General features: G+C 41.9%; 1 long non-coding RNA gene across 2 annotated transcripts in view; it reads right to left on the bottom strand.

Moving 5' to 3' along the window:
• Positions 1-11,816, bottom strand: part of LOC129135561 (uncharacterized) — a 64,578-nt gene that overhangs the window by 21,357 nt on the left and 31,405 nt on the right. Inside the window, exons 2-4 of one of the 2 annotated variants that reach the window (XR_008536518.2) lie at positions 8,786-9,010; positions 7,460-7,549; positions 121-181 (exon numbers count right to left, since the gene is read on the bottom strand). This is a non-coding gene — a long non-coding RNA (uncharacterized LOC129135561). Of the gene's footprint in view, positions 1-120; positions 182-7,459; positions 7,550-8,158; positions 9,011-11,816 lie in introns of those variants that run through there. The other variant, XR_008536517.2, reaches the window with a different exon arrangement.

Raw genomic sequence — 11,816 nt, 5'->3', positions numbered from 1 at the left:
TGCCTCAAGATAGAGGTCTTTTAAGAAAAGGCCATCCCTCTTTAAAAAAGGGCTGTTCTCTCATTCATATTGAATGGATGAGTGGATGGACAACTGGATTTAAAAAATCTTTTTGCTTACCTCCATATGCCAAGCTCTAGGGATCCTAAGATATTTTCTGGGCTCTCATGGATCTCACAATCTAGAGAGGAGACAAGCAGATAAATCTATCATTCCAACACAGAGCAATTATGTTCTATGAAAGAAATAAGGGCATTCAAAGAAGGGCACATTTCTCATAATGGGGAGCAGGTTGTGGTAGACAGAGGAGACATACTGAGTAGAGCAGCAAGTAGGTGAATGGGAGTTAGGTGAACGGGAGTTAGGTGGGAGGCAGATATTTCTGGCAGCAGGAGTAACATGTCCAATAGCATAAAAGAGCACTATGATCAACCAGTAGACGGACCACCAGAGTCTGAGGCATGCAAGATGAAGCAGGGGGGCGTGAGAAGTGAGGCCTCCCTAGGAAGGGGCAGGTATCCCATGCTGAAGGGCTTTATTTTATTCTGAAGGTGCCAGGAAAACCACTGAAGACTTTTTAAGCCCGAGAGAGATATGATCAAGTTTATTTCAAAATAAGGGCTGTAACTACAATACACAGACTGAATGGGAAGCCACATCTGGAGGCTAGAGGACTTGTGATTCAAGAGTGAGATGACAAGAGTCAAATTATTTTTGACAAGAATGCAAGACCATTCAATGGGGGAAAAGACAGTCTTTTAAACAAATAGTGCTAGAAAATCTGAATATCCACATGCAAAATAATGAAGTTGGATCCTTAACTAACAACATATGCAAAAATTAACTGAAAATGCATCAAAGACTTAAACACAAGAGATAAAAACGATAAAACTCTTCAAATAAAACACGGGGCAAAGCTTTACAACATCGGATTTGGCAATGACTTTTTTGGATGTGACACCAAAGACATAGGCAACAAAAATTTTTAAATAGACATGTTAGACATCATGAAAATTCAAAAATTTTGTGCATCAAAAGACACTATTAAGAGTAAAATGGCAACTCACAGAATGGGAGAAAATATTTGCAAATCCTGTATCTCAAGAGGGATTCAAATGCAGAATATATAAAGCCCTAAAACTCAACAACAAAACCACCCAATTAAAAAATGGGCAAAGGACTTGAATAGACATTTCTCCTAAAATATATGCAAATAACCAATAATCACATGAAAAGATGCTCAACATCACTAATCATTAGGGAAATGTAAATCAAAACTACAATGAGATACCACTTCACACCCACTAGGATGGCTACTATCAAAAAATTGGAAAATAACAAGTGTTGGTGAGGATATGGAGAATTGAAACTCTTGTGCACTGTTGGTGGGAATGTCACATGGTGCAGCCACTGTGGAAACAGTATTATTGTTCCTCAAAAAATTAAAAATAGAATTGCTATATGATCCATTAATCCCACTTTTCAAAGAGCTATTTTTATGTCCACATTTATAGCAGCATTATTCACAATAGCTAAAAAATGGAAGTAACCCAAGCATCCATCAACGAATAATTGGATAAACAAAATGTGATATATACATAAACTAGAATATTATTTAGCCTTAAAAAGGAAGGAAATTCTGACATATGCTATAACATGGATGAACATGTTAAGTGAAATGTTAAGTAACATGTTACAAAATATGTTGTGACAAGTTAAGTGAAATAAGCCAGTCACAAAAAGAAAAATACTATATGAACGCACTTATATGAAGTACTTAGAATTAGTCACAATCATAGAGATAGTGGAGTGTTGGTTGCCAGAGGTTGAGGAAGAGGAAACTGGGCAATAACTGTTTAATGGGCACAGAGTTCCAGTTTTTTTTTTTTTTTTTTTTTGAGACGGAGTCTCGCTCTGTCGCCCAGGCTGGAGTGCAGTGGCGCGATCTCGGCTCACTGCAAGCTCCGCCTCCCGGGTTCACGCCATTCTCCTGCCTCAGCCTCCCGAGTAGCTGGGACTACAGGCGCCCGCTACCACGCCCGGCTAATTTTTTTTTGTATTTTTAGTAGAGACGGGGTTTCACCGTGTTAGCCAGGATGGTCTCGATCTCCTGACCTCGTGATCCGCCCGCCTCGGCCTCCCTAAGTGCTGGGATTACAGGCGTGAGCCACCGCGCCCGGCCCAGAGTTCCAGTTTTATGAGATGAAAAGAGTTCCAGAGACAGATGATGGTAATAGTTGCACAACATGGTAAATGTATTTAATTCCACTGAACTGTACACTTAAAAATTCTTTGGGAGGCTGAGGCGGGCAGATCACCTGAGGTCAGGAGTTCAAGACCAGCCTGGCCAACATGGTAAAACCCCATCTCTACTAAAAACACAAAAATTAGCTGAGCATTGTGGCACGCGTGCCTGTAATCCCAGCTACTCAGGAGGCTGAGGCAGGAGAATCGCTTGAACCCGGGAGGCAGAGGTTGCAATGAGCCAAGATAGCACCACTGCACTCCAGCCTGGGTGACAGAGTGAGACCCTGTCTGAAAAGAAGAAAAAAAAAAAATCCTTAAGATGGTAAATTTTATATTATTTATATTTTACCACAATAAAAAAAATGGGGGGTCGGGGAAGAGATGACAGTGGCAAGGGTGGTAGAACAATGTAGAGAAATGGGCATTGAGAACTATTAGAGGGAGGTAGGAATGATAGGGCTTGATAATTCAAGTGGCTATGGGGAGACTGAGGGAGCAGTAGGACTCCAGGAGGACACCAGGTTTCTGGTTTGGACAACTGGGTAGTTGGCATCATTTGCTGAGACAGGGAATACAGTTGTCTCATCACAAGCCCTGATGAGGCCTCAGTTCCCCAAGACTGTTTCTCACCCTTGACTTACATCAGCTTCACCTCCTGGATCCTTGGGCTTTCATGGTTTCTACCATAGTGTACATTAATCAAGCTTCAGCCTCCAGCCTTTCTCTGCCCAGTTGGCTGCTCTCTGAAGAGACATCTACCTTGATTCCATTCTTGTTCTTTCCCTGCCCCTTGACACCTTCATAGGGTGGATTCTTCAGTTCACCTCACTGACAGCTAGTCAATTCCCTACCCTAATTAGCTAGCCCTATCACCTGTGCAATTAACCAACGCACCCACCTCATCACTGAGGCCTCTATTCACTATCCCTGCTGGCCTTTGCCTTGCCACCACTACAGGCTCCATACATCCCAGCCTGAACCCAGCCCCTTTCTGAGTCACTTGAAGCCCAGCCAAAATGTAAGTTTGGTATCAATCCACAGCAAAGTTCTTGCACAGACCATAAAAGAAATATTTTCTGAACCCTAAGAAGAAAAGGTGATGGTACGTAGGAACTCACATAGGTTTGCCAAGAATAAAATTGAATACTTCCTTTTTTGAATAAACTTACTGGATTAATCAGGAAAATGCTGTGGACAGAAAGGCATTTAACCAAATTTTTCATGCCCTTATAGACAAGACTGAATGATAATACAATCAGGTGTGTTCATATTTGGTTGAAAAACTGTAGCCCAGGAGTATTAATTGATTAATTCCCCTACAAGTGCTCAAAGACTCTGTCCTTGGTCCTACCTTTAACAAAGCTCTTATCAATTATTTGGACAAAGAGAGGCATCACATGTATTAAGATCTGAGAATGACATTGAGCGAGATAATTTAATCGGTGATCAAATTGAAAGAACTGAAAGATCTATATAAGTTGATATAATGGATCACAACCAACAAGAAAAATAATGGAGATAGATATAAAGTCCTTCTAAGACCAAGAAACACATTTGCAAGGATATAAAATGAGTGCCATCTGAACAAGTTTATTTAAAGCAAACAAAAAACTCAGGGTCTAGTTGCTTCAAGGTCAAAAGAAACCTACTCACTGCTCCAAGCCCACAGTGCAGTTGGAGGCTGCAGTCACTGCAGATGGTGTCCAGAGCAAAGGAGGCGAAGGCTCCCCTCTGCTGTGACTATAACTTCCAGCTTGTGGTGGTGGGCTGCAGAGGGCCTTCGCAAATTTGGCAGTGGCAGCCTCTAGAGTAGAATTTTAAACTGGAAGGTTTTACTTTTACATACCTTGATTTAATGCACATTTAGCATTTGTTATTTTGCATTTAAAAACAAAGAAAGAAAAAATCTGAAGCATAACATGTTAGTTGAGGATGTAGAATTTGGAGTCAGACAGAGTGTTCAAATTTCAATTTAGCTACTTAGCTGTGGGAGCTGGGGCAGGTCATATGACTTCTCTAGCCCTTGGTCTTCTCATCCCAAATACTGGGAAGATAGTGACACCATAAATTTCCCTCAAGACTTTATCTAAAAGACAGGTCTAAAGCACTTGGCACATAATCAACACTCTCACTCCAACCATAATCAGAGAAGGACCCTGGACTAAGAGTCTGGAAAAGGGAAGAGAGATCCTGAGAAGGAAACAATAACTGCTTGAGAGGTTGAAGTATTTGAAAGTTTATTATGGGGAAGAATAACTTTTTTTGGTATTGCTCCAACAGGCATAATTGAAATCAACAGGTAGAAATTATTGTGGTGGAAATGCCTTTCCACTCAGCACAAGGAAGAATGTCTCAACTCGGGCCACTCATAAAAAGTGGTGAGTGTCCCATGGCTGGAGGTTTTACAGTGGAGGTTATAGAACCACCTGCCAGAGATGATACTCAAGGAGGTCTTACCCTGGGAGCCTGGCTAGCTTGGTGTTCTGAAACTGGACTGATCATCAGAAACACAAGGAGAGCTTTTTCAAATATAAGTTCCATGGCCCCAAGCAATCCTAATGAATCAGAATGGCTGTGGGGGCAAGAATATGGATTTTCTAAAAGTTCACCAAGAGACTCTGATGAAGAGCCAGGCTTGGAAACCACGGGGTTATAACCTTTCTGTTTCCTTGAGTTTAAGAACGTACAGCTTGACATATGTTGAGCTGAATTTTGAACAGTAAAGTAGAGTCAACTAGGACCAGGGTGTCTTTGAAGGAAACAGGAAAGGAGAAAGAGTGTGAATAAATAAGTTACCCCATCCCTGCGACAACCCAGGCACGACTAGGGTACAAAGACTCCTTGTCCAGGCAACGATGTGAACCCATGGGGACCCTGCTGCCCTCTGACAAGGGAACCCTAGGATATATGTCAACTTTCTGCAAACCACCAGCATAAATTTTCTTTAAAACCAAAGTCACAAATAATCTGCCCCCCCGCCCCGCCCCCGCAATAGAAGCCTATGACCCATTTTGTTTTCATGTAACCTCGGTCTTGGATAAAACAGGAGACAGAGAGAGAGATGTCAAGATGTTACAGCCAAAGAAGGAAACAGAGGAGAGATGCAGCCTTTGTTACTTTTTAATTGGAAAAAGATCTTATTTCAGACAACAAGACATTTAAGAAAGCCATTAATTGTTTGTTGCTGTCACCAATGAGAAAAAGGTGAACAGGTAGGAAGCAGAGTTCTAAAATTAGCTATCTTTAAAAGTTGAGGAGGAGTCCTTACTTCTAGCAGAGGCAGGTTACTGTATTAAATACTAATAAAGTATCAGTTAACAATGACTTCTCTAGTCCTCTTTACTGGTTAATCTCTTAGTTCTAATAAGATACTGCTTTATTGTCAGGGCAGTTTCCTAACCTTTGTGCAGAGGACATTTAAGGAATCTAAGAATGCAAATATGCACCAAATAGGTGTAGCCGGATAAATTGGTCTCAAGCATATTTTTTAATTGCTGTTTTTGAAATTTATGTAGACATTATTGAAATTAAAATACGTATTTAAAAAGCATTACTGAATTCACAGCACCTTTTCATCGGCACACACTGTCCCAATCAATGGGTACCAAAGTACAAGTAGTATCACCTGGACATGCATGACCCTTTTCCTGCTGGAAAGAGTGAAAGCTAAGCTCAATAGCTTAGGAAGAGCCTATTTGTGTTCTTTTTCCTCCCATGAACACTACAAATAGCTTTTCCTTAGTTCATATTGAGCTGGCTTTTCAGGAGCAGACAGGAAATCAGATGGGAGTGCAGGGAGAGACTGGGAGAAAAGAGCAATGATTTAGCTGCTCTTCTCGTTGTGTGGGAGAGGTCTACTTCCCACCTATGAAAATCTTCATACATTTTTTTTCCTGCAAACAGAGTCCTCTGGGGCTGCCAACATCAGTGAAATAAAGTGTAATTTAGTTTATCTTGAAAACAAAACAACCCAAAACCCACTGCTATTATCAAAACTGAAGAATTATTGGGAGCAGGGATTCCCTGAATTATTCATTGTTTCAAAAAGCAATTATTGATTTTCTACAATGTGCAAGGTTTGTAAACTGCCCTCAAGCAGTTTACGAAATAGTCGGGATGCCACCAAAAAAGAAATGGGGAAAAAATTTTAAGCATGCTCAAAAGTTGGACACAGTAATTTATTAGTTTATATTAAATTAAATTATGTACAATCTGTAAACCTTTTTTAAATGATGAAATTCAGTGCTGGCAAGTTGTTGAAAATGTACACCCACACCCTGCTGGTAGCACTGTAAATTGGTACAATCCTTTACCAAAGCAATTTGATACTGCATTCAAGAACCTTAAAATGCTCACACCCCTTGATCCAGTAACTTAAAGGAAATATATTTTAAGAAAATAAGTCAAGGCCGGGTGCGGTGGCTCATGCCTGTAATCCCAGTACTTTGGGAGGCCAAGGTGGGTGGATCACGAGGTCAGGAATTTGAGACCAGCCTGACCGACACGGTGAAAACCCATCTTTACTAAAAATAGAAAAATTAGCTGGGCATGGTGGCAGGCGCCTGTAATCCTAGCTACTTGGGAGGCTAAGATAGGCGAATCGCTTGAACCCGGGAGGCAGAGGTTGCAGTGAGACGAGATTGTGGTATTGCACTCCAGCCTGGGCATCAGGGCGAGACTCCATCTCAAAAAAAAAAAAAAAAAAGAAAAGAAGTCAAAGGAAATTAAAAGTTACGTGCAGAAATATTTTTACTATGTACAATTTCTAATATTGAAAACTTAGCAGTCAAAAGGCTTAATAGAGGAATATCAAAATAAATTATAGTAAGGCTATTCGATCAAATACTACGTAGTCATTAAAATGTCAATAATGAACTATAGAAACATAACGAATGCTGAAGATAAAGAAAATGCAGAGTATAAAATTATATCTATGCCTTAACTGTAGTTGAATAAAAATATATTCCTTATATTATCAAAGAGTAAGGACTACCCAGAAACATGGAAAAATCCAAACTATTTTATGATTCAAAATTATAGGTGAGTTTTATCTGTTTTTGTCTTAGAGTATATCTACATCATTATAAAGCTTGGTGCATAAAAAACATCTGAGCATGAGTGCAAAAAGTATTATTATTGGGCTCATCTGTTATCACTAACTCCTGATCCAAACGTATCTCTCCCTGGCTTATGAAGTTATTCTTCAACTTACCCTCAGGTGAAGGGAGAAAACTGAACTTATAGTATGAGATACAGCAGTACCAGGACTTTTATGCAGATAAGACTGTTTCTCCTTTCCGGTCTAGAATGAGATGGAAAGAAAGGAATGATGACTAAACAGGGTCTGACACTGGTAAAGCTGGGAAATTGGCTGCTTCATGTGTGCCTCACAAAAACCCTCTGAAATGGTGTTCTTCACTTAGGAGAAAACATGCCCACAAGGGTTATGTGGTTTGCCCAAGGACACACAGCTAGTTGGTAATGGAGCCAGTTTTCAAATCCCGGGCAGATCTGATTCTGAAAGCCTCCTCATTCTACTCTACATCCCCTCCCAAGCAAGTATGGGAGAAGATGAAGGCACATTGTTTATGATATGGGTCAAGTCAGTTTGCACCAAAGTCATTAACTCATTTGACCCTTGAGGTTTCAGGCCACTGTTTGAAATACTGATGGTATGTTAGAATCATCTGGGGATGTATTGAAAATTTTTTTGATGCCTGGGCCTTACCTCCAGAGATTTTGATTTAATTGGTCTTGGGCGTAGCTAAGACAAGGATAAGACATAAAACTCTCCAAGGATAGGATGGCTCAATCAGGGCTGAAAACCACTGGTTTAGGCCCTTTGCATTTCCAACCTCTATCCTATAAACCTTTCAACTGGTCCCATAATGGGAGTTAAAACAACACTCCATTCACTCTTTTAATTTTTTATTGTGATAAAATAGGCATTACATAAAACTAACTTTTCTTTTTTTTGAGACAGAGTCTCACTTTGTTGCCCAGGCTGGAGTACAGTGACACAATCTCAGCTCACTGCAATCTCCGCCTTCCAGATTCAAGTGATTCTCCTGCCTCAGCCTCCTGAGTAGCTGGGACTACAGGCATGTGCCACCACGCCCAGCTAATTTTTGTATTTTTAGTAGAGACGGGGTTTCACCATGTTGGCCAGGCTGGACTTGAACTCCTGAACTCAGGTGATTCCCCTGCCTCAGCCTCCCAAAGTGCTGGGATTACAGGCGTGAGCCACCGTGCCCAGCCAAAACTGACCATTTTAAAGTGTACAATTCAGTGGTACTGAGTACATTCACAATGTTGTGCAACCATCACCACTATCTGGTTCCAGAACTTTTTTTTAAATCACAATGGGAAAAACACAGTTAGTCACTCCTCATTCCTCCCCTTCCCCCAGTTCCTGGCAACCATTAATCTGCTTTCTGTCTCTATGAATTTGCGTATTCTGGTCATATGATATAATCACACAATATGTGGCCTTTTGTAGATGGCTTCTTTAGGTAAGGATCGTATTTTTTTTTCCAACCTGAAGCAGAATGGATAGCATAATGTTTTCAATGTTCATCCAGTTGTAGGTGTATTAAGACTTCATTCCTTTTTATGGGTGAATAATATTCCTTGTATGGATATACCACGATTTGTTTATTCATTCATCAGTTGATGGACATTTGAGTGGTTTCCACATTTGACTTCCATTCACTCTTCTTTCAAATCTGAGGTTCCTCAGGACACACCTTTACAAAAAGAAGAACTAGAGAGGAAGAGTTTTATAAGTTAACAATGGGACTGAAGAGTGAACCTGCGATTCGAAAGTGGGATCTCCCAACCAGCAGCACCCATATTACTTGGGGACTTGTTACAAACGCAAATCCTTAGGCCCCCCACAGACCTACTGAAGGCACAAACTCTGGGGATGGGGCCCAGCACTCTGTGTTTTCATAGCCCTCCAGGTGACTCAGACCCAGGCTGAAGTTTAAGAACCACTGGTGTTGGCTGGTCACAGTGGCTCATGCCTGTAATCCCAGCACTTTGGGAGGTCAAGCCAGGAGGATCACCTGAGGTCGGGAGTTCGAGACCAGCCTGGCCAACATGGTAAAACCCCGTCTCTAATAAAAATACAAAATTAGCTAGGCGTGGTGGCACATGCCTATAATCCCAGCTACTCGGGAGGCTGAGGCAGGAGAATCACTTGAACCTGGGAGGTGGAGGTTGTGGTAAGCCGAGATCACACCATTGCACGCCAGCCTGGGCAAAAAGAGAGAAACTCCATCTCAAAAAAAAAAAAAAAAGAACCACTGGTGTAACCAACACTAGCATGGGGCTCCAGCTCAAGGCGCTTCTGTGTGGCTTTCGCTCAGGTTGAGTCCGCCCACACTGCAAACCAAGCACCTCTGGAGCAGAGCAATCTCCAGCCCTGGGCAGCCTCCCTGGTAGTGCAGTCATAATACTCTCATCTGCAGGATCCAGGATGTTAGTGTCACTGAATTCAGCTGGTGCATGAGACAAGGTTGACATGACACCCTCAAGTGATCACAGCTCTCTGTAATAAACAAACACATGTTGTAAGAAAATAGTCTTAATTAGAGAGCTGCATCCTAGCAGTTTACATTGTTGAGTGTCTTACACTCAGAGAACCGCAATCAACTTGTTCACTTCAGAACTGCTATCAGAAGACAATTGGCAGGGTCTCCATCGTCTGGTTTCTGCTTCTCCTTCTGGCCTGGTAAAGATCCTGCTCTTCCCCGCCAGCCTGGATTACTCCTACTCACTCCTCCAAGCCAGTGGGTCACGTGTCAGGCCACCTCCCTGCCTCTGCTCAAGTGGTTTCTCCTCCCTGTGACACCCTCCTAGTCTCTCCCCGCTCATCACATCCTCCATCCCTCATACTCAATCCACCTTCACCTCTCTCGTGAGAGCCCAATGGGGCCATCCCCGCCATCAGCCATCTCCTCTTCTTTGCCCTTATTTTTGGTACCACCATTCTTTGCTTGATCATACTGCTTGGGCATCTCTTGTTTGGGGTCATTTTTGTTATATTGTTATTTGGTCCTTACTTTTTTAGGCTTAATTCCTAACTATCAACTATTCTGTAAGCTTCAATACACATATTGTAGCAGTGGGAGAATGCTATTTAAAGCCATGACTGCAGCCACTTTCACGTAATAGGACATACATTCTCTTATAGGGAAGAAATAATACCATGAGCCTTGATGGGACTTGTAGGTGAGAAATGCAAGCTCTGGGTATAGCCTGGGAAGTAACAAAGAAAAATGAAGAACAAGCTGTGTTGTGTTCCAGTGGGAAGTAACCAGAATTTGGGGAAGCTGTTAGTTGAGTAGACAGCCACTTCTGGAGAAGAGCAAAGCCCAAGAAGGTAATGGCAAGGCAAGGCCTTAAGGGGACATGGCAAGTGGTTTGGCTAAAGGGCAGAACACTAGGCCTTCTGCGATTGCCCCTATGATGCTGTGCTCCAATTCCTTGGCATTCAGCCAAATGCAGCCTAAGGCAGAAAGGATAGAGAAACTGGGGCCCTGTGCAGCAGGGTGACATGTCAGGGAAAGGGCAGTCACTGCCAGGATGCTGACAACCCTGGACCAGGAGTCTGTGAGTCCTCAGAGACAGTCTCAGGACATCTTGAGGAGGACTCGGCTTTCACAGAAGAGGAGTGGGACTCTGCTCGTTAATCTTGGTACACAAGAAGAGGAGCCCAGAAGACTGGATGGCTTAGAGTCCTGCTGTGTCAGAATTATAAGTATGCAATGTCTACCATGCAGAAATAGCACAATACTGTATTTGCCTTTCTGGAAAATTCTGCTGGGATGGTGATTATGGGGTGGAGAAGATTTGGAAGTGTTTTTTGTCTGACAGTTTGGGGGTCCAATATACTGGGCAAAAATCACAATAAAAGAGATGTGCACTAAGTATCCTATGGGTACTATATACATACATATATATACACACACACATATATACACATATATATACACATACATATATATACACATCTATATACATAGGATATATATATAGGATACATATATACACATATACATATATACCTACATATATATACATACATATATATACATATGTGTGTATGTATATACACTTATATATGTGTATATATATATACACACACATATAAAATTATTTTTTGTTTTTGAGACAGAGTCTTGCTCTGTTGCCCAGGCTGGAGCGTGGTGGTGCGATTTCGGCTCACTGCAACCTCCGCCTCCTGGGTTCAAGCGATTCTCCTGCCTCAGCTTCCCGAGTAGCTGGGACTACAGGCACCCACCGCCACACCCAGTTAATTTTTGTATTTTTAGCAGAGATGGGGTTTTGCCATGCTGACCAGGCTGGTCTCGAACTCCTGGCCTCAAGTGATCTGCCCACCTCGGCCTCCCAAAGTGCTGGGATTACAGGTGTGAACCAGTGCCCCTGGCCCTATTCATTATTTTTTTAAAAATAGCCAGAACAGAAACTTAACTGCCTTAAAGAATTTTTCCGATTAAAATTATGGCAGCCCTGATACATGAACTGTGGGTTCTCAATCATCC

Source organism: Pan troglodytes, chromosome 6, assembly GCF_028858775.2.
Source record: "Pan troglodytes isolate AG18354 chromosome 6, NHGRI_mPanTro3-v2.0_pri, whole genome shotgun sequence".
NCBI classification, from domain to species: domain Eukaryota; kingdom Metazoa; phylum Chordata; class Mammalia; order Primates; family Hominidae; genus Pan; species Pan troglodytes.
Note: the sequence above shows the minus strand (reverse complement) of the source record. Positions and strands in the feature narration are given on the sequence as shown.